Source organism: Acinonyx jubatus, chromosome D1 (genome assembly GCF_027475565.1).
Source record: "Acinonyx jubatus isolate Ajub_Pintada_27869175 chromosome D1, VMU_Ajub_asm_v1.0, whole genome shotgun sequence".
Classification (NCBI taxonomy): Eukaryota; Metazoa; Chordata; class Mammalia; order Carnivora; family Felidae; genus Acinonyx; species Acinonyx jubatus.
The window spans coordinates 15,993,475-16,017,091 of NC_069390.1; the positions used below are offsets into that span (position 1 = coordinate 15,993,475).

The 23,617-nt window shown below is 38.2% G+C and overlaps 1 protein-coding gene and 1 non-coding gene across 4 annotated transcripts in view; one reads left to right on the forward strand and one right to left on the reverse strand.

Moving 5' to 3' along the window:
• Positions 1-23,617, reverse strand: part of CSTPP1 (centriolar satellite-associated tubulin polyglutamylase complex regulator 1) — a 195,561-nt gene that overhangs the window by 66,583 nt on the left and 105,361 nt on the right. The window lies entirely within an intron of this gene.
• On the forward strand, positions 10,026-10,129 carry LOC113603515 (U6 spliceosomal RNA). The gene has a single exon (XR_003425115.1). It is a non-coding gene; the product is annotated as a U6 spliceosomal RNA (small nuclear RNA).

The following is a 23,617-nucleotide window of genomic DNA, read 5'->3' on the forward strand; positions in this document are numbered from 1 at the left end:
TATAAGTGGGTTGATCCCTCATCCTGAAGTATTTCCTTTCATCATATACCTAGCAACACTTTCCCTTTTCTGTTGTGGCCAGAGGAAAGGCTAGGATATGGGATAGCCACGGGATATTCTCTCAAAATATCTCTTTGCTATGACTTTGTTAAATTAACATTAAGTGGAGCACGGGGTGCCAGAAGGTGAGTCTTGGTTCAACAGTAGCCCACAAGAGAAACTGAAATAGATACATGTATTTCTGACAGGTCCTGGAAGAAGCACAAAGCACACTCTGAGGGATCACAGGGGGAGGTCAAGGCAAGGTGCAGACAGAGAGCGATAGGACCTGGGGCAACATGCCTTTATTAGGGTCTGTGGGAGGAGTGCTTTGGGGTCCCCAGGCTAAGGCCAGATTGGTCAATTCAAACCAAACAAGTGAGGCTTTAGTGAGTTCCATGGGGGTCTTGTTTAAGGGGTGCACCAGGGGAAGGCCCTGGGAGGTAGGGGAGACTGCTGATTCCAAGGGTTGTTAGGGAAGTCACATCAGGAACTCAACTGCTTGTGGCTCTTCCAGCTGTTATCCAGAGCATTGGATTGCACAAGGGGACTAGTGTCAGTTTAAGGTCCCTGCAGGCCAAACAAATTGGATGCTGAGGCAGCAATACCATGGAGCAGCTTAGCTAAATTCTGTACACTCTTCCTTCAACTTGATCTGAAATAGTGTTTTCACATTATCTGTTATTCACACACTTTATAGCTGAATTCAAGCTAGTAATAAAATAATTACAAAGTACAGGAAAAACACAAGGATGAAGTAGCAAGCAAATTAGCCATGAAGCCAGTAATATAGGGTGTATATTAGATTCCTATGGTTGCTGTAATAAAGTAGCACAAACTTAGTGGCTTGAAACAACTGAAATTTATTCTCTTAACAGTTCTGGAGGCCATTAGTCCACCATGTGTCTTACAGGGCTAACATCAGCGTGTCTGCAGGGCTGGTTCCTTCTTCTCTAAGGGAGACTGTTTCCTTGGCTTTTCAGTCTTCTAGAGGCTGTCCTTATTCCTTGGCTTGTGGCCCTTTCCTCCCACTGGTTTTGGCTTTCACACTCCTTTTTTCTCTCCTGTCATCAAACCTTGTCTGCCACTTACAAGTGATTATATTATCCAGGATAATCTCCCCCAACTCAAGATCCTTAACTTATTCCTATCTGCAAAGTTCTTCTTGCCAAATAAAATGACATTCACAGGCTCCAGGCATTAGGACCTGGGTATCTTTGGGTGCCATTATTGAGTTTACCACAGCATGAGAAAGGGTCATGTAAATAAGTAAGAAATAAAAGAGAGGATCCTCACTAATTCTTTGAAAATAAGTTAGAAGGTATCATATCATTCTTCCTCGGAAAGGGTATCTCTCATCACCATAAACACTTAGACTGAGAGAGCAAACCGGGATGGAGGTACTCAGACCTCATATTGCTTCCGGGATCTACCACTTATTTAATGTTGGGCAAATTACTTATCTGCTATGCTTCAACTCCCTCGTCTTTAAACCAGAGATGGTAATATTTTCTCAAATGGTGGTTGAGAAGATTCAATACTATAATGCATGAAAAGATTTAACACAGTTCCTGACACATTTAAATAATGCCTGTCATAATTATTTTATTATTCATGGAATAGGACGTGCAACCCTCCTGATGCTGATCAGTACACAGTATTTCCAGGGGCCGCTAGTGACCCCTTCTATGTGCATTCTATGTAGCATTCTACATAAGATAATAAGTAAAAAGCTTACTCAAATGTCAATTTTTTCCCCCAATTTTAAGCACAGTGGATAGGAGTATCTCTAAACTGCATCGCAAACTTCCTTGTCTTACTAAAAAATAATAGTGAATATAGTTACCCTATGCTTATTAATTCTGAATCAACATTATGAATATGGCTTATTGTCCTGGAACATAATAGAAAGATATCCTCAAGGAGCAAAAAGATTCATAAAATCATTTATTTGACTGCTACATGGTAACTGACCTTCAAATACCATTTTTATTTATTTTTTATTTTTTTAGTATGAAATTTATTGTCAAATCAGTTTCCATACAACACCCAGTGCTTGCACTGTGCAAACACCCAACACTGTGCTTCTGTGGATCAAATACTGTTTTTAATTTGGATTTTCTCTTCACCTCTTGGGTCTTTAGTGACTCTCTTTTCTGATAACACTTATCACGACTGTCAGTGTGTGGCTGTGATAATGTGATTTATAAAATATATATATTTGGTCATTGGGATGACCACAATATATATCTCATATGTATTTGGTCTTCATGCACAGTTCCTGGTTCACAGCTCCCAAAACACTTGGAATTTCCTAAGTGTTCAGAGTGATCAAGGTGTCTTTTGTTATGTGAATGAGTGACTTTTGAAAGCACCTAAGGATGTGGCTGCCAGAACCAACCTAGGGATTAGAGGGTTGGAACTTTCAGTCCCATCCCCCTACTGCCAGGGAGGAGAGATGGGCTGGAGATTGAGCTCCACCTCCAGAAGCCAATGATTTGATCAACCACACCTATGTAATAAAGCCTTCATAAAAACACAAAAGGATGGGGTTCTGAGAGCTTCTGGGTTGGGGAATATGGGGAGCTTCGGGGAGAGTGGTTCAACTGGAGAGGGCAGGCAAGCCCAGCGCCCTTTCCCCATGCCTTGCCTTATGCGTCCTTTTATCTGCTTCTGAGTTAAATCCTTTCAGAATAAACTGGTAATCCAGTAAGTAGAATGTTTCTCTGAGTTCTGTGAGCTGCCCTAGCAAGTTACTCTCAAACCTGAGGAGGAAGTACTGGGAACCTCTGATATATATAGTTAATTGGTCAAAAGTACAGGTTAACAGCCTGGGCTTGTGACTGGCATCTGAAGTAAGGAGGTGAGGGGCAGTCTTGTAGGCCAGAACCCTTACTCTGTGGAATCTGATGCTATTTCCAGGTTGATAGTGTCAGAATTTAGGTGAATTAAGATGAATTCTTGGACACCTTGCTGGTGTTGTGTGGGAAGCCCCCACCCTCCATGTCTGAAATCGGTTCTAGGAACTTAATTGAGTGGCTAAGGCTAGCAACACTTTAGACTACTCTCACTGCTTTTTATCTGCAGCTGATGACCTAATCAGTATTTGAAGATTATGCATTTATAAGAGGTTCCCTGGGAAACGCTTAAGAGACTTCCTGCCCTGCCTACTAAGACACATGTAAACCCTGTAAACACTAGCTCTTCAGGGTCCATTTTTACTTACTTTCAAATTAGTGACTATATTTTGAACACCTTAGTAGTCTGACCGCTACGTTGTTAAGATATTAAAGAGTTCAACCACGTCAGTCACTAGCCTGAGGATCTGTCTAATGTTTAATGCAAATCAAAAGACTAGAAAATTAATCGGCTTAAGGTGTGAAAATATCTTCACTTTAATGATCGTATCTTATCAAAATGACCCAGTAATTGCTCTGTCTACCTGAAGTTACAGAGTTCTCATGTTTTTGTTTACAGTGAACATCAGACAATCCTTAAGGCTACTGACGGACATTCTGTACCCATATAGATACAAATGTATACGTAAACAGAGGAAATCTAGATTACCCAGTGATTTAGCCATATTAATTCTGGCTTCTACATTTTTACTGTCAACATTAACGCTCCTGCTTAATTGAGCCCTTTGTTGATAAAATACTTTTTGTGTTTGTTGGTTTATTTCTCCCCCAAATTGCTTCTTGCCCTCAGGGAAGGTGTGTGAACTAACAAGTCTTATCTTTGCTGTAGACTGGGGCCTCTGTCAGTCTTAGCTGTGGCCCATTTTTTGTTTTTTTTTATGTTTATTTATTTTTCACACACACACACACACACACACAGTGTGAGTGGGGGAGGGGCAGAGAGCAAGAGGGAGACACAGAATCTGAAGTAGGCTCCAGGCTCTGAGCTGTCAGCACTGAGCCCAATGCGGGGCTCAAACTCACGAACTGTGAGATCATGAGCCTAGCGGAAGTTGGATGCTTAACCAACTGAGCTACCCAGGAGCCCCAGCTGTGGCCCATTTTTAAGTGGAAAGGAGACCAGAACCCTCAGACAGACAAGTTGGTATAGTACACAATTAAAATTCAATGAATTCTCAGATGAGCCATACCTATATTTAAGTATAAGTATAAAATTCTTAATAAAACCAACAAAATCAATTTTGGGGTGAACTGTCATTCAAATTATTCATGTCACTGGTATTTGCAGGATGACAAGACATTTTAGGTACACCTATTAAGTGTTACTAAAATGTATTTTTATCAGTTCTTCATGCAACATAGTCCGTTCATGTTAGCTTACAAAACAGATGTAATGAATATAGTGATACATGGTGCTTCTTTCTCTGTATTTGCCAGGAATCTGAAGAATCATGAGATTTTCTTGTCCTGCCCACAATGGCTTTAAAGAGCACATGTATTAGGTGTATACCAATAACAGTATAATAATAGGGTGCCATATATGGGGTACCTACTAAGAGTTAAGCACTATATAGAGTGCTTTTTATATTGTGGTGGTTTTCAGATACATCTACAAAATCTTTTGAAGGTGGATCCCAATTCTTTTTCCCTTGAGTATGGGCTAAACTTACTGATTCATTTCTAATGAATAGAATAGAATGGAAGTGACAGTGTGTGACTTCAGAGGCTAGTTCAAAAAAGGCACTGTGGCATCCTACTTGCTCTCTCTGAGATCACTTTTTCTGGGGAAGTCACTGCCATAATCATGAGGAACATGTGAACTGTTGAGGCCTCCTGCCAACAGTGATATAAGTGAGCAAGCCTTCAGATGGCTGCAGCCCCAACCTAAATCTTGATTTCAGTCTTACGAGCCATCCAAGCAAGTTGATTCTGCATTCCTGATGCTTAGAAACTGTGTGAAATAATAAATGTTTACTGTTTTAAGCCTCTAAGGTTTGGGGTAAATATATCACATAGCAATAGATAACTAATACACACACACACACACACACACACACACATTTTATTCTCACAACTACCAGGAGACGAGTGGTATTACGAGGAAACAAAGGCTCAGGTGGTTACTGAACTTACTCAAGGCCACAAAGCTAGTGGTTGCAGACCCATGATACTACGTCCATATTTGCTCCACCATATTACACTATTTCTTTTCAGATCCTGTTTCTTTTAGGCAGCTTCTTAGCTATCCCTCCCAACTCTGATTAGCTTGCCATCAATGTTCTCATTCAAATAATGGATTAAGAAAGAAAAAGAAAGGCTAAGGACAGAGCCCAGAATTCTACTTCTGGAGATATCCCTTTAGCATGATCTGAACCCATTAATTAGCACATTTTTGGTATGATTTTCAACCACTTATTTATTACCCATCCTCTATTCCTTCTGCGTATTCATAAGGATATCATGGAGAGGGTGCCAAGGTCCTGCTGAGATTCAACTAAACAAATATAATGAATATAGCCATGCTAAGTATAGTTTTCTCCAGATTTCCCAGTCTTGTAATCCCTTCACAAAGGGAAGAAGTTTGCACTGGCTGTGTCATTCCCTCCTCCTTCAATGTTACTGCCATTAACATCATGTACCATCGCTCCTGTCACTTCACAGTTATCACTGATTTTGAGAAATAAATAACCATTTTAGACATATTATTTGATTTAAACCTCAGGACTACCCTATGAAATAGGTTGTTCTCTTATTATTTCTATTTCACCAATTGGGAAATGTGGCTTATAGAGATTCAGTAACTTACCCAATGTCATTTTACTAAGAGGTGACAGAGCTGGGGTTGAAACCAGGTCTTCTTACCCACCAAGCATGGGCTCTCTTGCTTTCCTTTTCCCTCTTCTCTTCTCCCCTCCGTCCCCACATCCTCCCCCCTAACTTCTTCTTCAATAAACTCTGATAGACTTACAGTTAACACAACTTCCTTTTCTGAATAGGTATAGATATTGATTCTTTTTAATAAATAGTTGAAGAACATCACCCAAGATAGATGTCAAGGTCACCAGCCTTCAGTCTGCTGAAATGACCTTCTGAATATTGGGTCCCTGCCTCTACATTTGGAACTTCTCTCCCCTTCCCTCCCCATTATGGGCACAATTTCTTCTTTCTTTCTTTCTTTCTTTCTTTCTTTCTTTCTTTCTTTCTTGTTTACTTATTTTGAGAGAGAGAGAAAGCATGAGGGAGGGAGGGGCAGAGAGAAAGGGAGAGAGAATCCCAAGCAGGCTCCATCCTGTCAGCACAGAGCCCGACACAGGGCTTGCTCCCATTAACCATGAGATCATGACCTGAGACGAAATTAAGAGTCAGATGCTCAACTGACTGAGCCACCCAGGTACCCTCACAACTTCCACTTTCTAAACACTGCCGGCAGTGGTTCAGTCAGCTTATCTACTAGGCCTCGGTACCTTGGAATATAAATTAGATCCAGAAACTTAAGTTCATTTAAAGCAGTTAGGTGATCTCTTATAATCTCAGTTATGTTTGATTTTATTCCCTGAAACTACTGTTCATTTTATCTTTTCCAGTCCAAAGAGCACCCTCTTTAACTGAGAAGAATAAATGAAAATAGGAGGTGAATTTTCTTTTCTTTTCTTTCATTTATTAATACAATACCATCCATCTAGGGTTCATTGTTCTTTTTGCTGCAATGTAATTTTTTTAATAAGGAAGACTTTTATATATGCACCCCTATGTTTATTGCAGCATTATTTATAATAGCCAAGATGTGCCAACTCAAGTGTCTATCAATAAATGCATGGATAAAGAAGATGTGGTATATGTGTGTGTGTGTGTGTGTGTGTGTGTGTGCATATATGTGTACCATATATATATATATATATATATATATATATATATATATATGAGATGGAATATTATATAACCATAAAAAAGGATGGGGTCTTGCCTTTTGTGACAACATAGATGGACCTAGAGGGCATTATGCTAAGTGAAATAAGTCAGACTGAGAAAGACAAATACCATGTAATTTCACTCATATGTATAATCTAAAAAAAAATTAATACACAAACAAAAGGCATAATCAGATCTATAAATACAGAAAATAAATTGATGGCTGCCAGAGGGGAGGAAGGTATGGATATGGGAAAAATGGGTGAAGGGGAGTAGGAAATATAGGCTTCCAGTTATGGAATGAATACATCATAGGAATAAAAGGTACATCATAAAATATAATCACTTTTATTATAATACTTGTATGGTGACAGATGGTAACTACTTGTGGTGTGCACAGCAAAACATACAGAGATGTTGAATTGCTCTGTTGTACACCTGAAACTAATGTAACATTGTGCATCCATTATGCTCAAATAAAAAATTAAAATAAAAAAATTAAAAGGAAAACTTTTTATATAGTCTTCAGTATTTTGCCACAATTCTCAGTTTTCCTAGTCTCTTACTTTCCCTTTAATTTAATGCAATTCAGTAAGTATTCATTTATATATACCGTGAACCAGGCACTTGGCTAGATGCTAGGAACACAGAGTAAGCAAGATAGATAAATGCTTTCCTGGAATTTACAGTCTAAGCACAAGCTGGGGAGGGACAGAGAAAGGGGGACAGAGGATCCAAAGCGGGGTCTTTGCTGACAGCAGACAGCCTGATGCAGAACTCGAACTCACGAACCGCGAGATCATGACGTGAGCCAAAGTCAGATGCTTAACCGACTTAGCCACCCAGGTGCCCCAAGAAAAGTAGAATTTAAGCAAATAATTATATGTATGAGAAATGTTAGGAAAAGAGCTTACAAGAAGCAGATTGAACCTAACTTAAAAGTTCAAGTCTTCTTAGAAAAAGAGACACTTAAAAAAAATTACCAATCTTATATAAACCCTTTCAGAAAAGATAGGAGGAAATACTTCCAAACGCATTTTATGAGTTTAATCACAATGTTTTTATGATTAATGATTTAATGTCAGAATAATCCTGACACTCAGAACAGACAGGATATTACAAGAAAAGAAAACCGTAGCCTAAAATACCTCATTGGATAGATGCGAAAGTCATTAATAAAATGTTAAAGAAATCCAATGATATGTGAAAATGATAATAAATCACGACTAAGGTGGATTTATCCACATGAACATCAGAAAGGGGAAAAATCATATGTCACTCAATACATTCAGAAAAATAAAAAATTGAATACCCATTCACAATAAAAATTCTCACCAAACTAAGAATAAAAGTAAATTTCCTCAACCTACTAAAGGGCATCCATGAAAAACCTCATATTTAATTCTAAAGACTGAAAACTTTCTGGCCAAATCAATGTTATCTGCTCTTACCACTTCTATTTAATATTGTAATGAGGTCCTACTCTGTGCAATAAAGAAAGAAAAAAGAAAGACCCTTACCAAGATTGTAAAGGAAGAAGCAAAACTGCCTCTATTTGCATGTGACATGATTTTGCTGCAGAAAATTCTAAGAAATCTACAAAGAAACTATGAGAACTAATAAGTGAATTTACCAAAGTCACAGGATATAATGTACAAAAGGCAATTATATATATGTAATTTTTTTTTTTTTTAAGTAGGCTTCATGTTCAGCACAGAGCCCAGTGCAGGGCTTGAACTCATGACCCTGAGCTCAAGACCTTGGCTGAGATCAAGAGTCAGATGCTTAACTGACTGAGCCACCCAGGTGCCCCTATATTTCTATATTCTTAAAATGGAAAACCGGTAAAGAAAATAACTTTAAAAAATAATACTATTGGGGCACCTGGGTGGCTCAGTCGATTAAGCGTCTGACTCTTGATTTCAGCTCAGGTCATGATCTCACAGTTTGTGAGTTCAAGCTCCGCATCAGGCTCTGTACTGACAGTGCGAAATCTGCTTGGGATTCTCTCTCTCCCTCTCTCTCTGCCCCTCCCGTCACTGGTGCTCTCTTGCTTTCTCAAAATAAATAAATAAACTTAAAAAAATACTATTTATAATGGGAGAACAAAACAAAATATTTAGGAATAACTTTAATAAAATGTGTAAGATCTGTATATTAAATGCTGTAATGCATTGCTGAAAGAAATGTAAGAAGAGCTAAAGAAAAATGTACTATGTCCATGGATTGGAAGATTCAATACTGTGAAGTTGACAATTCACCCCGAATTGATCTACAGAGTCTTCAAATCTCAATCAAATTCTTGTCAGGCTTTATTTACTTTTCTTTTTTTTTTTGCAGAAATTGACAAGTTTATTCTAAAAGTTATATAGAAATGCAAGGGACCTCTAATGACCGAAATAATCTAGAAAAAGACAAAGTTGAGGTGTGTACACTACCTTATTATAAAGCTAAACTAATCAAGACTAAAGTTTAACAAATATATCAATAGAACAGAATAGAAAATCTAGAAACACACCCACACATATATAGTCAATTGTTTTTGGTTTTTGTTGTTTTTTTTTTTTTTTAACAAAGGAACCAAAACAATTGAGTGGGAAAAGTGAAGTCTTTTCAACAAATAGTGTTGGAATAAACAACTAGCTATCCAGATGGTACAAAAAAGGATCTTGACCTCAACCTCAAACCACCCACAAAAATTGATTCAAGATGGATTATAGACCAAACATAAAAGCTAGATTTCTGATGCTTTTAGACAAAAATGAAGGGTAATCCTGTCACAAACTTAGGGTAGCAAAGGTTTTTTTAACACTGGACCCAGAAGTCATTAATCATAAAAGAAAAAATTGATCAAATGTGGACTTTAAAAACTTCTGCTCAATGAGAGCACCATTAAGGAAATAAGCCAAAGAATGGTAGCAATATTTGCAATAAGCATATCTGACTTACAACCAGACTGGTTACAAGGAACTCCTACTACACAATAATTAAAACAACCCACCCAAAACTGAGCAAAAGATTTCAAGAGGCACTTCACAAAGAAAATGGCTAATAAGCAATAAAAAACTGTTCAGTGTCAGTAATCATCAGGGAAATGCAAATTAAAACCACAATGAGACACCACTTCATATTCACTAGAAAGGCTAAAATGAAAAGTCTGTATTTGCTTTGGCAACACATATATTAAAATTGGGACAATACAGAGATTTGCATGGCCCCTGTGCAAGTATGACATGCAAATTTGTGAAGTGTTCCATATTTAAAAAAAAATAACCTTATTGTGATAATCATTTCACAACATATACATATATCAAATCATCACATTGTATATTTTAAACTTATACAATGTTATCTGTCAATCATATCTCAACAAATTATATCTCAATAAATAAGCTAGGGGGGAAAAGAAGACTGACAACACCAAATGTTAGCAAGGATATGAAACAACTGGGATTTTTCAGACATTGCTGGTAGATATGTAAAACAGTACAATCACTTTGGAAAAAGTCTGCCAGCAAATATCCCTTAGATATTTACCCAAGAGAAATAAAAACACATGTCCATGAAGTTAAGCATCCTTTCATGAAAAAACTCGGAACAAACTGGGTATAGAAGCAATGTACTTCAACAAAATAAAGGCCATTTATGGCCCATAGCTAACATAATAGTGAAAGACTAAAGGCTCTCCCTCTAAGACCATGAACAAGATCACTCCTTTCCAACATAGTACTGGAAGTCCTAGCCAGAGAAATTAGGGAATAAAAAAGAAATGGAAGCCATCCAAATTGGAAAGGAAGAAGTAAGGGGCGCCTGGTGGCTCAGTCAGCTAGGTGTCCGACTTCAGCTCAGGTCATGATCTCGTGGTTTCTGGGCTCGAGCCCCATGTCAGGCTCTGTGCTGACAGCTCAGAACCTGGAGCTGCTTCAGATTCTGTGTCTCCCTCTCTCTCTGCCCCTCCCACACTGTGTTCTGTCTCACTTTGGAAGATAAATAAACATTAAAAAAAATTTTTTTTTAAAAAGAAGTAAAATTGTCTCTGTAGATGATATAACTTTATGTAGAAAATCTTTAAAAAATCCATCCAGGGACAGCTGGGTGGTGTAGTCAGTTGAGAATCCAACTCGATTTTGGCTCAGGTCATGATCCCAGGATCATGGGATTGAGCCCTTCGTCAGGCTCTGCACTGAGCGTGGAGCCTGACCGGGACTCTGTCTCTGTCTCTCTCTCTCCCTCTGCCCTTCTCTCTAGCTCGTGTGTGCTCTCTCTCTTTCTAAAAAAAAAAAAAAATCCATCCCAAAACTGATAGAACTAAAAAATCAATCCAGTTAAGTTGCAGGACACAAAATCAACATACAAAAATCAGTTGCATTTTTTGTACACTAACAACAAGTTATCTGAAAAAGAAATAAAGAAGACAATCCCATTTACAATAGTATCAAAAACAATAAAATACTTAGGAATAAATGTAATCAAAGAGGTGAAAAATCTGTACACTGAGAACTCAGACTTTGATGAAAAACACTGAAGAAGACACAAACAAATGCAAAGATATCCATGTTCATGAACTGGAAGAATTAACGTTAAAACGCTCCTACTCCTCAAAGCTATCTATAGATTCAATGTAATCTCTATCAAAATTCCAATGGCATATGTCATAGTGGTGGAAAAAAATCCTAAAATTCATAAGAAACCACAAAAGACACTGAAGAGCTACATCAATCCTAAGAAAGAAGCAGAGCAGGAGGCATCATTCTTTCTGATTTCAAACTATATTACAAAGCTAATATAATCAAAACAGTATGGTACTGGCACAAAAACAGATACACAGACCAATGGAACAGAATCAAGAGCATAAAAATAAATCCACACATATACAGTGAACAAACTTTGACAAGAGAGCCAAGAATGCTCAATGGGGAAAGGATAGTCTCTTCAATAAATGGTGCCAATGCCAGGAAAACAAGCTATTCATATGCAAAAGAATGAAATTGGACCCGTATCTTACACCACTCACAAAAATTAACTTGAAATGGATTAAAGACTTAAATAGAAGATCTGAAAACTGTAAAACTCGTAGAAGAAAACATAGGGGAAAACATAGGGAAAACAAGACATTGGTCTTGGCAATGATTTTTTGGATGTGATACCACAGTGCAAGCAACAAAGGCAAAAAGTAAGTAAGTGGGACTGCATCAAATACAAAAGCCTCTGCACAGCAAAATAAACAGTCAGCAAAATGAAAAGGTAACTACAGAATGAGAGAAAAGATTTGCAAACCATATATCTGATAAGTCATCAATATCCACAATACATAAGGAACTCATACAACTCAATAGCAAAACCCCCAAATAATCCAATTAAAAAATGGGCAGAGAACCTGAATAGACATTTTCCGAAAGAAGACATATTAATGACCAACATATACATAAGATGCTTGTGTTAAGGGGAATGTAAATTGGTACAGCCATTCTGGGAAACAGTATGAAGTTTCTCAAAATGTTAAAAATAGACCTATCATAGGATCCAGCAACCTCATATCTGGGGATAATATCCACAGGAAATGAAATAACTATCCCAAAGACATATCTGCACTCTCATGTTCATTCAGCATTCTTCACTATAGTCAAGACATGGAACAACCTAAGTGTTGACGTACAAATGGATTAAAAAAGTGTGGTATATGTATATAGTGGAATACAATTCAGCCATAAAAGAGAAGGAAATCCTGCCTTCTGCAGTAACATGGATGGATCTTGAAGGCATTATGCTAAGTGAAATAAGTCAGACAGAGGAAAACAAATGCTATATGATCTCAAATTATATATGGAACCTTAGGGGTGCCTGTGTGGCTCAGTCAGTTGAGCATCTGACTCTCGATTTTGGTTCGGGTGGTGATTCTCAGGTTGTGGGACTGGGCCCTGCATCAGGCTCAATATTAAGCATGGAGCCTCCTTGGGATTCTCTCTCTGTCTCTCTGTCTCTCTGTCTCTCCCATTCTCTGCCCCTCTCCCCCACTCACACTCACTCTCTCTAAAATAAAAAAAATTATATATGGAATCTAAAAAAGACACACTAATTGAAATAGTAGAATGGTGGTTGCCAGGAACTGTGGGGTGGGAGAAATGGGGAGATATTGATCAAAGGGTATAAACTTCTAGTTATAAGATCAACAAATTCTGGGGATGTAACATATAGCATAATGACTATACTTATGAATACTGTATTATATACTTGAAAGTTGCTAAGAAAGCAAATCTCAAATGTTTTCACCACCCAAAACAACAACAACAAACCCACAAAAAAACCAGGTGCTTATGTGAGGTGATGTAGGTGTTAACTAACCTTATTGCGGTGATCATTTTGCAGTATATATATATATATATATATATATATATATATATATATATATATATATATAAAATCATCGCTTTGTATACCTCAAACTTAAAATGTTATATGTCAATTATATCACCATAAAGCTGGGAAAAGATATGTGCGCAAAAAGACTTGTAGACAAATGTTCATAGAAGCTTTATTGATAGTAGCCAAACACTAGATAATTTACCTGTCCATTAACAGGTGAACAAAAACTAAACTGTGTTATATTCATATCATGGAATACTACTCAGCAATAAAAAGAAACAAATGTGTTGATACATACCACAATGTAGATGAATATTGCTCCAAAGAAGTTGTACAAATGACCAATATGCACGTGAAAAGATGCTTTACATCATTAGTTATGAGAGAAACATAAATCAAAAGCACAATGAGATACTACTTCATACCCATTAGGATGCTTATGATAAAAAAGACAGATGATATCAAGTGTTGGCAAGAATGTGGAGAAGCCATAATTCATACCTTGCTGGTGGGAATGTAAAATGATGCAGCTACTTTGGAAAACAGTCAAGAAGTTCCTCAAAAAGTTACACTAAGAATCACCATATGACCAAGCATTCCACTCCTAGGCATGTACCCAAGAGAAATGAAAGCATATGTTCACCCAAAAACTTGAATGCAGATATTCATAGCAGCATTATTCATAATAGCCAAAAAGAAGAAACAACTCAGATATCTGTCTATAGATGAGTAGATAAACAAATGTGGTACATCCATACAATGGAATATTATTTGGTCATAAAAAGGAATGAGGCATGCATATACACTATAGAATGGATGAACCTTGAAAATATTATTTTAAGTGAAAGAAACCAGACACAGAGGCCCACATATTGTATGATTCCATTTATATGAAATTCTCAGAATAGGCAAATCCAAAGAGACAGAAAGTAAATTAGTGGTTGCCTGGGGCTAGGAGTGGGTAGGTGGGGGAAAAGTAGTAAGTAATTAGTAATTAGAGTTACTGCTAATTAGGTATGGGGTTTTGTGGGGGAATGGGGGGAATTGGTGATGAAAATACTCTAAAACTGATTGTGGTGATGGTTGTACAACTGTATATGAATATACTAAAAGCCACTGAATTGTACACCTTATTGGTTTTTTTTTTTTTAGATTTTTTTAAAAAAAGTTTATTTTTGACAGAAAACACATATGAGAGGGGAGGGGCAGAGAGAGAGAGGGAGAGAGAAGATCTGAAGCAGGCTCTGCATCAACAGCAGCCTGATGCGGGGCTCGAACTCACAAACCATGAGACCATGACCTGAGCCAAAGTCAGATGCTTAACCAACTGAACCACCAGGCGCCCCAGTATTTTTATAATTGATTTTTAGGAACTCTGTATGTAAGGAAATTGGCCCTTCATCTGTAATATAAGTTGCAAATATCTCTCCATGTTTGTTGTTAATTTTTTGTCTTTATTTATAGGGTTTTTTTGGTCAAGCCAATTTTTCATTCTTTTTTATCTAATGAAATACATCAATAGTTTCTTTTATGGCTTCCAGCGTTTTTTGTTTTTTGTTTTTTTTTTTTTTTTGCCATTCATATTTAGAAAGCCTTTTCTCTCTGTGAGATTATAAAAACATTTTCCTGTGGTTTCTTTGAGTATATTTATGGTTTCAATTTTTACATTGAAATTTTTGATCCATCTGGAATTTATTTTTATATAAGGTATAAGGAAGAAATCCAACTTAATTTTTTTTAAAGATTGCTACTAGTTGAGCTCATTGATTTCACATGCCCTCCCTACCCCAACATAGGTTAATTCCACTTTCACATTTGGGTCAATTTCTGGGCTTCTCGATTCTGGTCCAGTGATTTTTACTTATCTATTCCTGTGCCAACAATGAATGTTTGTATAGCATAGTGATGAAAAGCATGTATACTGGAGCCAACTTCCTGAGTTTAAATTCAACCTCTGCCACTTACTGGCTCTGTGAGTCTGAGCAAGTTCATTGCAATGGGCTGTTGTGAGGGTTAAAGGAATTATTTTATCTAAAGGACTTAGATAAAGGAACACTGACAGTTTTATGATTTTTAAGTCTTCCTTTCCAAGAACATAGTATGCCTTTCCATATGCCCAAGTGTTTTTTTGGGTTCTTCAGTAGTGGTTTTTTTAAAATATTTTTTAAATTTTTATTTATTTTTGAGAGAGACAGAGAGCATGAGTGAGGGAGGGGCAGAGAGAGAGGGAGACACAGAATCTGAAGCAGGCTCCAGGCTGTCAGCACAGAGCCCAGCGTGGGGCCCGAAATCATGAACTGTGCGACTGTGACCTGAGCTGAAGTCAGATGCTTAACCAACTGAGCCACCCAGGCACCCCTCTTCAGTAGTGTTCTAAAGCCTTCTTCATATGATCTTGCATATTCTTGTTAGGTTTATTCATAGGTATTTTATCTTCCCTTGCTGTTATAAAAAGGGACTTTTCTTCTTATCTGAATATATAAAGGCTATTATTTTTAAATAAATTATTCATTTTAGTGTATTTTCTCTTATTGCCTTGCTGAAGTTTTATAATATTTATAATAGATTTCAGTTTATCTTGGGCTTTCCAAGCAATTATATCACTTCCAAATAATGTAATTTTCCTTCCCCTTAAAAATTCTATGTCTCTTATTTCTTTCTTATTTCTTTTTCCTGCCTAATAGTATTGATTGGAATCTTCAGAAAAGTATAAATAAGAATAGCAAATAGTAAAGAGTTGAAACTGTTAAAAATTTTTTTTAAAGTTTATTTCTTTATTTTGAGAGAGAGAGTGCTAGCAGGGTAGGGACAGAGAGAGAGGGGACAGAGAGAATCCCAAGCAGGCTCCACACCATCAGCACAGAGCCTAATGCAGAGTTTGAACTCACCAAACGCGAGATCATGACCTGAGCTGAAATCAACGGTTGGACGCTCAACAGACTGAGCCACCCAGAGTGAAATCGCTAGTTTGATAGAAGTATCTACTCCTAGATATCTCTCTGTACTCATGCGCCTTTTCGCTTCTTGAGATAAAAGATAACATGAAGGCCTTAATATCAAGAGGGAGAGGAGATGTTATGAATGTAAGAGGAAAAAATAGGTAAGAAGTTGAACATTTGGAAAGGGAGAGCTTTATGATGGATATGTAGTATATATAGTGGGATCTGGGTTGATGAGATTATGGTACATTGAGAAAAATGGCTTCTATGGGTGTTAAAAAAAAGGTAGATGGCAAGATTGTCTAGTTACGAGTATGGGGTGTATTGGTGTAAAAAACATCCCGTTGATATATGTTAGAAAAAGTAGACCAAGAGAGTTGTGCCTCGGGGATGTAGAACCAACCTCCTGACTGACTGTCAACGTGGGTCCCGGGTTGTATTTACAGGTACTTGAGCTGGAGAACATGTGAGTAGAATAATGATGTGCTAGTTGTGGGGGCCAGACCCCATTTTCCCAACCACAAAGACAAAAATCAAAAACCCCTTGCCAAACACAAGGGCTAAAAAACAGAACCAAACCAAAACAAAAAGACCCTGTACTAAATTACTCCGAACCACAGCAGCAAGTATATATTAATAAAGTGGTGAGTGCTGATGTTACGTTGAAGGTGTTATTATTATGTGGTGTTAGTAGGCGGAGTACTGGACGTCGGCTGTCGGGTTAAGTCACCTGTTCTGATTACTGTACATACGGGGGCGATGACAATAATGCGAGCTATTGTACCTTGGAAATGAGCAAACGAGAGTCGCAAGGTGATGTCAATGTATAGAATGTTGATTCGTGTAATGCGGTGAGATGTGGACGTGGGGTCGGAGCTGATGTGGATGCTATGGGCGATAGAACGTGATAATCCCTAGGGAATCACCATACTGCTCCGAAAACAGTCTAGAGTGTCCTAGGTGTTGGTGATGTATCATCAAAAATCGCATTATCTATGGCGCTGTGCTCATCGAGTGCTAGGTAAGAGCTGCGGTCTATATCCGGCACTGAAATCGATGCGGGCAAGGCTCGATCTGCGCTGCTCGTCGGTTCATGTGAAATCCAGGTGATGTTCTCCAACATGGCCACCCAGCCGCGATATGTGCTGACCGTAGACCCGCGAGTAAGAGTGTGTACTTAGATAGTAGCACGTGCGGCGTGTGTTAGATCTTTATGATGCTGCGAAACTAAGTTGGAGCGGCTCTGGTCAGGTGCGCTGTAGTGATGTGATAACTTGTCAGTGCCCATGACATTACTCTCGCCCACAAGACCCTCTGAACGTGACACAGCCACATGAGGTTGAAAGTGTACCACAATTGGCAAGATCGTGTACATTGGCTACGATACCAGAGGTGGCATCTAACTCTCTCTTGAGCAAAGGGCGATTATTTCTCAGTATTGGAACCCGGGGATCATCATAATGGCGTCTCTCCAATGATGACAACGACTAAAGAGACCCACACCGTCTCGCCGCCAAGATGATGACTAATACAACTTTTGGAGATACAGCGTTCTTGGAGGAAGTCCAGAAACCATATTGATTGGCTTTATTACAAATTCATATCTAACCTCAACTGGATGCTCATGGCTACTGGGTAATCCTTTTAGTCATCTCCTTCTGACTTTGTATTACATTCTTACAACAGCTGCCCCAGACATTTTCCATTCTCAAATTTCCAAACTAACCCTTTGCCCCAACTCCCAACCCTAAGCAGATACACTATTTTATTGTGAAGATCAAGTCACCTGATTATTTAGTCCTTCAATTTCCTTCCCCTATGCCTTAATATTTCTTTTTGTCTTCAGTTATCCTCACCTCTTTCTTTCCTCTCTCAGAGAAAGAATCTTTCCTGTTTCTTACTAAGATTAATCTCTCCATCTGTGCTCTTGAGTCCATATTCTTTCTGTTTCTCTGGGACCTCGCTCTATCAATTATCCCCTTACACTTGCATCTTTAACCTTGTCTTTTCCATTAACTCTTTGCTATCTACGCACATATGTTTAAGTGATCCCTTAATCTAAAAAAATTTCAAAGACTATTCGCTAAAGCTACTTTTTTTGTGGGGTGGGGGTGCAGAAACGGTGTTTTACTAAAGCCCAGGACAGGACCCATGAGCAGAAAGAGCTGCCTTCTCCTTTTGTTTTTCAAAGCCAAGTTTCTCAGAAGGGTGTGCTATATTCATTATCTCTTTCTTACCACCCATTCATGCACTCAGTAATCCTTTCAATACTGCTTCCATCGCTCAACTGTTCTCTTGAAAGTTATGGGTGATCACTCAATCACTGTGGATTCGAAGGGTCTTTTCTTAGTTTTCCACCTGTGACAACTGATACTGTTGCTTATCTTTTCCTTGGAACTCTCCTCCTTGGCTTCTGTGATGTCATACTATGCCATTTCTTTTCATACATGCTGACTGTTTCTTCCCTGATTCTTCTTCCTTCTTCACCTTCTTCACCCTCTAAATATAAGGATCCCTCAAAGTTCTTCCCTTATCTCCCCTCTCACTACACTTTCATTCCTCAGCGATCTCACTCATTCACATGATTTAACTACTGACCATATTTCCTCTTCCAATCTCTGTATCAGTCTTGAAAGCTGCTGGACAAGCTCATTTGAAAGGTTCACTGGCTTTTCAAACTCAGTTGACTCTAAATCAAGCTACAGCAGCAACTCTTAACTAATTCCACTTCACAAACTCACCGAGCCTTCTGTTTTCCACTTTTCATTTTTTAACAATATGTTTATGCTGCTCCTTATCAATTTTTAAGTTTTAGACATCATCTTTGGACTCTTAGTTGAAGATGACAAATTATCTTTTTTACCACCTATGCACACTTCCCATATTCCAATCTTTCTAATATATAGTGCTAATTTTATTATTTTTTTATTTTTATTAAAATTTTTTTAAACATTTTATTTATTTTTGAGACAGAGAGAGACAGAGCGTGAACAGGGGAGGGTCAGCGAGAGGGAGACACAGAATCCGAAACAGGCTCCAGGCTCTGAGCTGTCAGCACAGAGCCCGACGCGGGGCTCGAACTCATGGACCGCGAGATCATGACCTGAGCTGAAGTCGGCCGTTCAACCAACTGAGCCACCCAGGCGCCCCTATATAGTGCTAATTTTAGCTTAAAATGTTCAGTACTTATATTTTTATGCTCTATAAACATTATTCACAGCCAAGCCACAGAGTATATTATTAGCACATTTTTTCTTATACAACTTTTTTTCTTGGAATACTTACCACTTTCTTGTTTTGCTTGGAGTTTCTAAGTATTAATCACTACTTTTTTTTTTCTAATTAAAGATTTTATTTTCAGGTAATGTCTACACCCAACGTGGGGCTCAAACTCACAACCCCAAGAGCAAGCGTCGCATGCTCCACCGTCTGTCTGAGCCAGCCAGGCACCCCTAATTGTTACTTCTTTAACTGAAGTATTAATCTCTACTTCTCCAAATGAATCTCTACTTCTCCAAATGATAAAACTAAAAAGTTTTATCAGTTCTTTTTTTTATATTCTTATACACATTCCTCTAGGAGTTTTCTGCTCTCCAATCTGAATTGTTTGTTTTCTAGCTCTCCTGCACAAATGGTTGTCTGGGACTATCATTCATTATCATCCTACGAATTCTCTTTACCTCTGCCCTGTGTTGTTGGATCCCTTGTTCCTAGATCCCATAATTCTATCTTTTTAGATTTAATCCCATTTTTTGATGAAATACATCCTCCAGCAGTTTCATGAGAAAAGGTTTATGGGAGCTAAAATTTATAAGCTCTTGCCTATCTAAAAATCTGTATTCTATCTCAGAGTTGGTTTGGTACAGAATTCTAGGTTAGAAATAATTTTGCCTTAGAATTCGGAAAGCATTGCTCTATTGTTTTTTAGCTTCCAGTGCTGCTATTAAGAAACCTGATGGCATTCTAATTCCTCTGTTTTCTTTTTCTGGAAGCCCAGTTTTTTTACTGATACACTCCTGGGGTGACAGCAGAGAACCCAATGTGGAGCTCAAAGTAACGAACTGTGAGATCATGACCTGAGCCAAAGTTGGACACTTAACCAACTGAGCCACCCAGGCGCCCCCAAAGTATGAACTTCTTAAAAAGAGAACTATCTCTATCCTTTTAGTTCCAGCACCTAGAATAACAACCTGGCACTGAGGACACACTCAGCAAATACTGTTGAGTAAGTGAAGAGATGAATGAATGAGTTCTCTGCGTACTTTTCATCACCCAGCATGGCGCTTTGAGCATTTAATAAATACACGAATTCAAAAAGGAAAGCTTTATGACTGACATTTTGTATTTAAAATGTCAAATATATGGTTCTCAGAAAAACTTGTTTGCATGGTAAGTATAGTTTACATAGCTACAGTATTTAGCGAGTTTACTACAAACGTAATGCAATCATGTTAACCAAGTAACTACTGAAAGCGAATCCTGACTCCATTGTTTGGAAGAGTCTCATTCTTAAAGTCCTTTTCAAAAATAAACTTTTGTTTTTGTTTTGGCCCCATCCTTCATGTCCCACTCTTTGATTTTTTTTAATAGAAGAAGAAAGGGGTAGGAATATGTTAGTTACAAATTATAAGGCTGTACAAAAAGCCACTGGCTGAATTGAGAGCAAGCTTCTGACAGAGATGACAGGATTACAGGGTACACATACTGAAGTCTTTCATCCTCAATACACTAACATAATGAAATGTTCCCAGCGGTCCTAGTTTTTATGTCACTTTAGGTCAATATTCAGAATTCAGTTTTCAGTTTTCAATATTCAGAATTCATTTACTCTTCTAGGATCTGCTTTTTAAAATGCTCAAGTATACTAAAATGTAGTTTGTAATAGATCCAAATAAAGATAGCTTATGGAATAAGTTTGGCAAGAGAGTAAATTTCTCTACCACAAATCATATTTGCTTATTATTCCAGATAAGCTGGTTTCCTCACTGTCTTTCCAGATACCTTTATCACCTCAGTGCTCACGCTGCCTAAAATGCCCTTTTCCTTCCTCTTAGTCCTATTCAGCCATCTTTCAAGGTTCAACCTGAGCAACTGTCTTCAATGAAAGCTTCCACGTGACTTCCTCTTCCTGGTGACCTGTAGCACTTCTTTGAAACACGTATCCTGACACCTGATTACACTATACCACTCTTTTTAAAATTTAAATGTTCTTTATTTATTTTGAGAGAGAGACAGAGATAGAGAGCAAGCAAGGAAGGGGCAGAGAGAGAGAAAGAGAGAGAGAGGGAGAGAGAGAATCCCAAGCAGGCTCCCTGCTGTCAGCACAGATCTCACAAATCATGAGATCATGACCTGAGCCAAAATCGAGAGTCTGAGGCTCAACCGACTGAGCCACCCAGGTACCCCTACACTATACCACTCTTTAGTCGTCTTCCCAACGAGACTGTATGCATCTCGGGGGCAAGGCCACAGTTTTTTTCTACATCTAATAACTCCTAGTACCACTTTGGGCATAACAAATGCTCAAACAAAATTTTCCTTTTTTTTTCAAAATAAAAATAGCTTTATTTTCATTGTGATTGTGAAAATGTTACATGATCATTATAAAAAAAATTCGAACACTATAGAAGAGTGTGAAGAAAAAAGTAAAATGCCAGCACTGAGAGAAAACCACTAATATTTTGGTCAACCTCTTTCCAAACATCTTGGTATACACATAAACATGCATAGACATAAAATATATATAATTTTATATAAATGGTATTATGCCATTCTGCTGTCCTGCAACTTTAAATAATAAATGTAGATTTTTCAGTGTCTGCCTAGAATTTTATTATTTCCTTGTCCAGCATTGCCTCCTGATTTAATTTTATTTTAAAAGTAGAAATATGCTTGTAAGGAATTATTGGCCAGTTAGCAAGACAAATAAGGTTGTGAAAACTGAAATTATATATTTTTCAGACTACTAATTTTTTGTCACCAGACCCACTGTGATTATAATGTGACTAAATTCATCTACTTGTAAATATTTTTTTAATGTTTATTTATTTTGAGAAAGAGACAGAGCATATGGGGGAGGAGGAAGGGCAGAGAGAGGGAGAGAGAGAGAATCTCAAGCAGGCTCCATGTTATCAGCGCAGAGCCCAGCACCGGGCTCGATCTCAGGAACTACGAAATCATAACCTGAGCTGAGATCAAGAGTCAGATACTTAACCTGCTGAGTCACCCAGGAACCCCTATTTGTAAATATTTTAAAAAATATTGGTCACCTGGTAAATGTCTTTGTGGACTACTCATTAATCTTTGTATGTTTTGTTACACGTCTTTCCCAAGGTTTCAATCAGCTAATACACTCTTACATTCCTTCTTCAAGTGACAGAGGTGGTGATAAATACTTTCCGGTATCAGTTTCGTCCCACTTGTATGGCCTCTTCGCACTAAAATACTTTTAAATGATAGTGCTGATGGCAGAGCCTACTTTATAATTTGTTCATGTAAAACGCATTAGTATTGGTTTTCTTGAGAAATAATACTTTAAAGCTCCTAAAGGTCCTTTTTGGTTCCTATGTGTCTAGAAAAACAGCATGCAACCCACGAAGTTCCTTTTCATCCATCTCCATGCCAGATGCGAATTTCCAGAACTGTTTTTAAAATCAGGGCAAGGAGAAAAGAACAGGGCAGGGAATCCTTGGCTGCAAGAGCCGGCTTCAAAGAATTCAGTGTGCCGGGAACAGCGGCCAACTGGGTGCGACTGACTGCACCCTTGCACCAAAGCCAGAGAACAAAGATGAAGAAGGGTGAGGAAATTAAGGAGATTCTTGAAGTGACTTCCCAGGAGGAATCTTAGACCAGCCACACCCAGTCCCTTCATCTTGGTAAATAACTCAGCAAAACTGCAAATAGGCTTAGCAGAGTCCCTGCCGAAACCTCTCCCACAGAGTGGGGATTTCTTCCTTATTGCTGTTGCATGCAACTTCCCAGACCCGCGCCTGCCTGCAGGGGAAGTGTGTGCTCTCCCCAAGTCATGGCATGTTTATCAGATGAACAAACAAACAGCAGATAGCTCTTGGAGGGTTTTCCCTATTTCTGGCAGCAGCAGGACAGCAGCTGTTGTATGGTTAAACTGGGGATTCGGTCTTTTTAATACAGCTTTAAAGGTTTGCAGTAGAAACCCTACTTTCTGTCTCTATCTGATGGCTAAATTGAGATTTGAACTGTTCCTTCCAAGACATGCTGAACTTATTGGAAATGGACTATAAATAAGCATGCCCATCCAATCATCCAGCAGGCATTCATGAATTTATTCACCCAACATTTAGAGCACCAAAAACAAGCAAAGGCATTGAATGAGGATTCAGAGATAAGATATGCTGTCTCTGCCATTAAGGGAGTAACAATGATTCTTATCACAATGACACAAGCAACTGGCATTGATGGAGCAGTTATTAT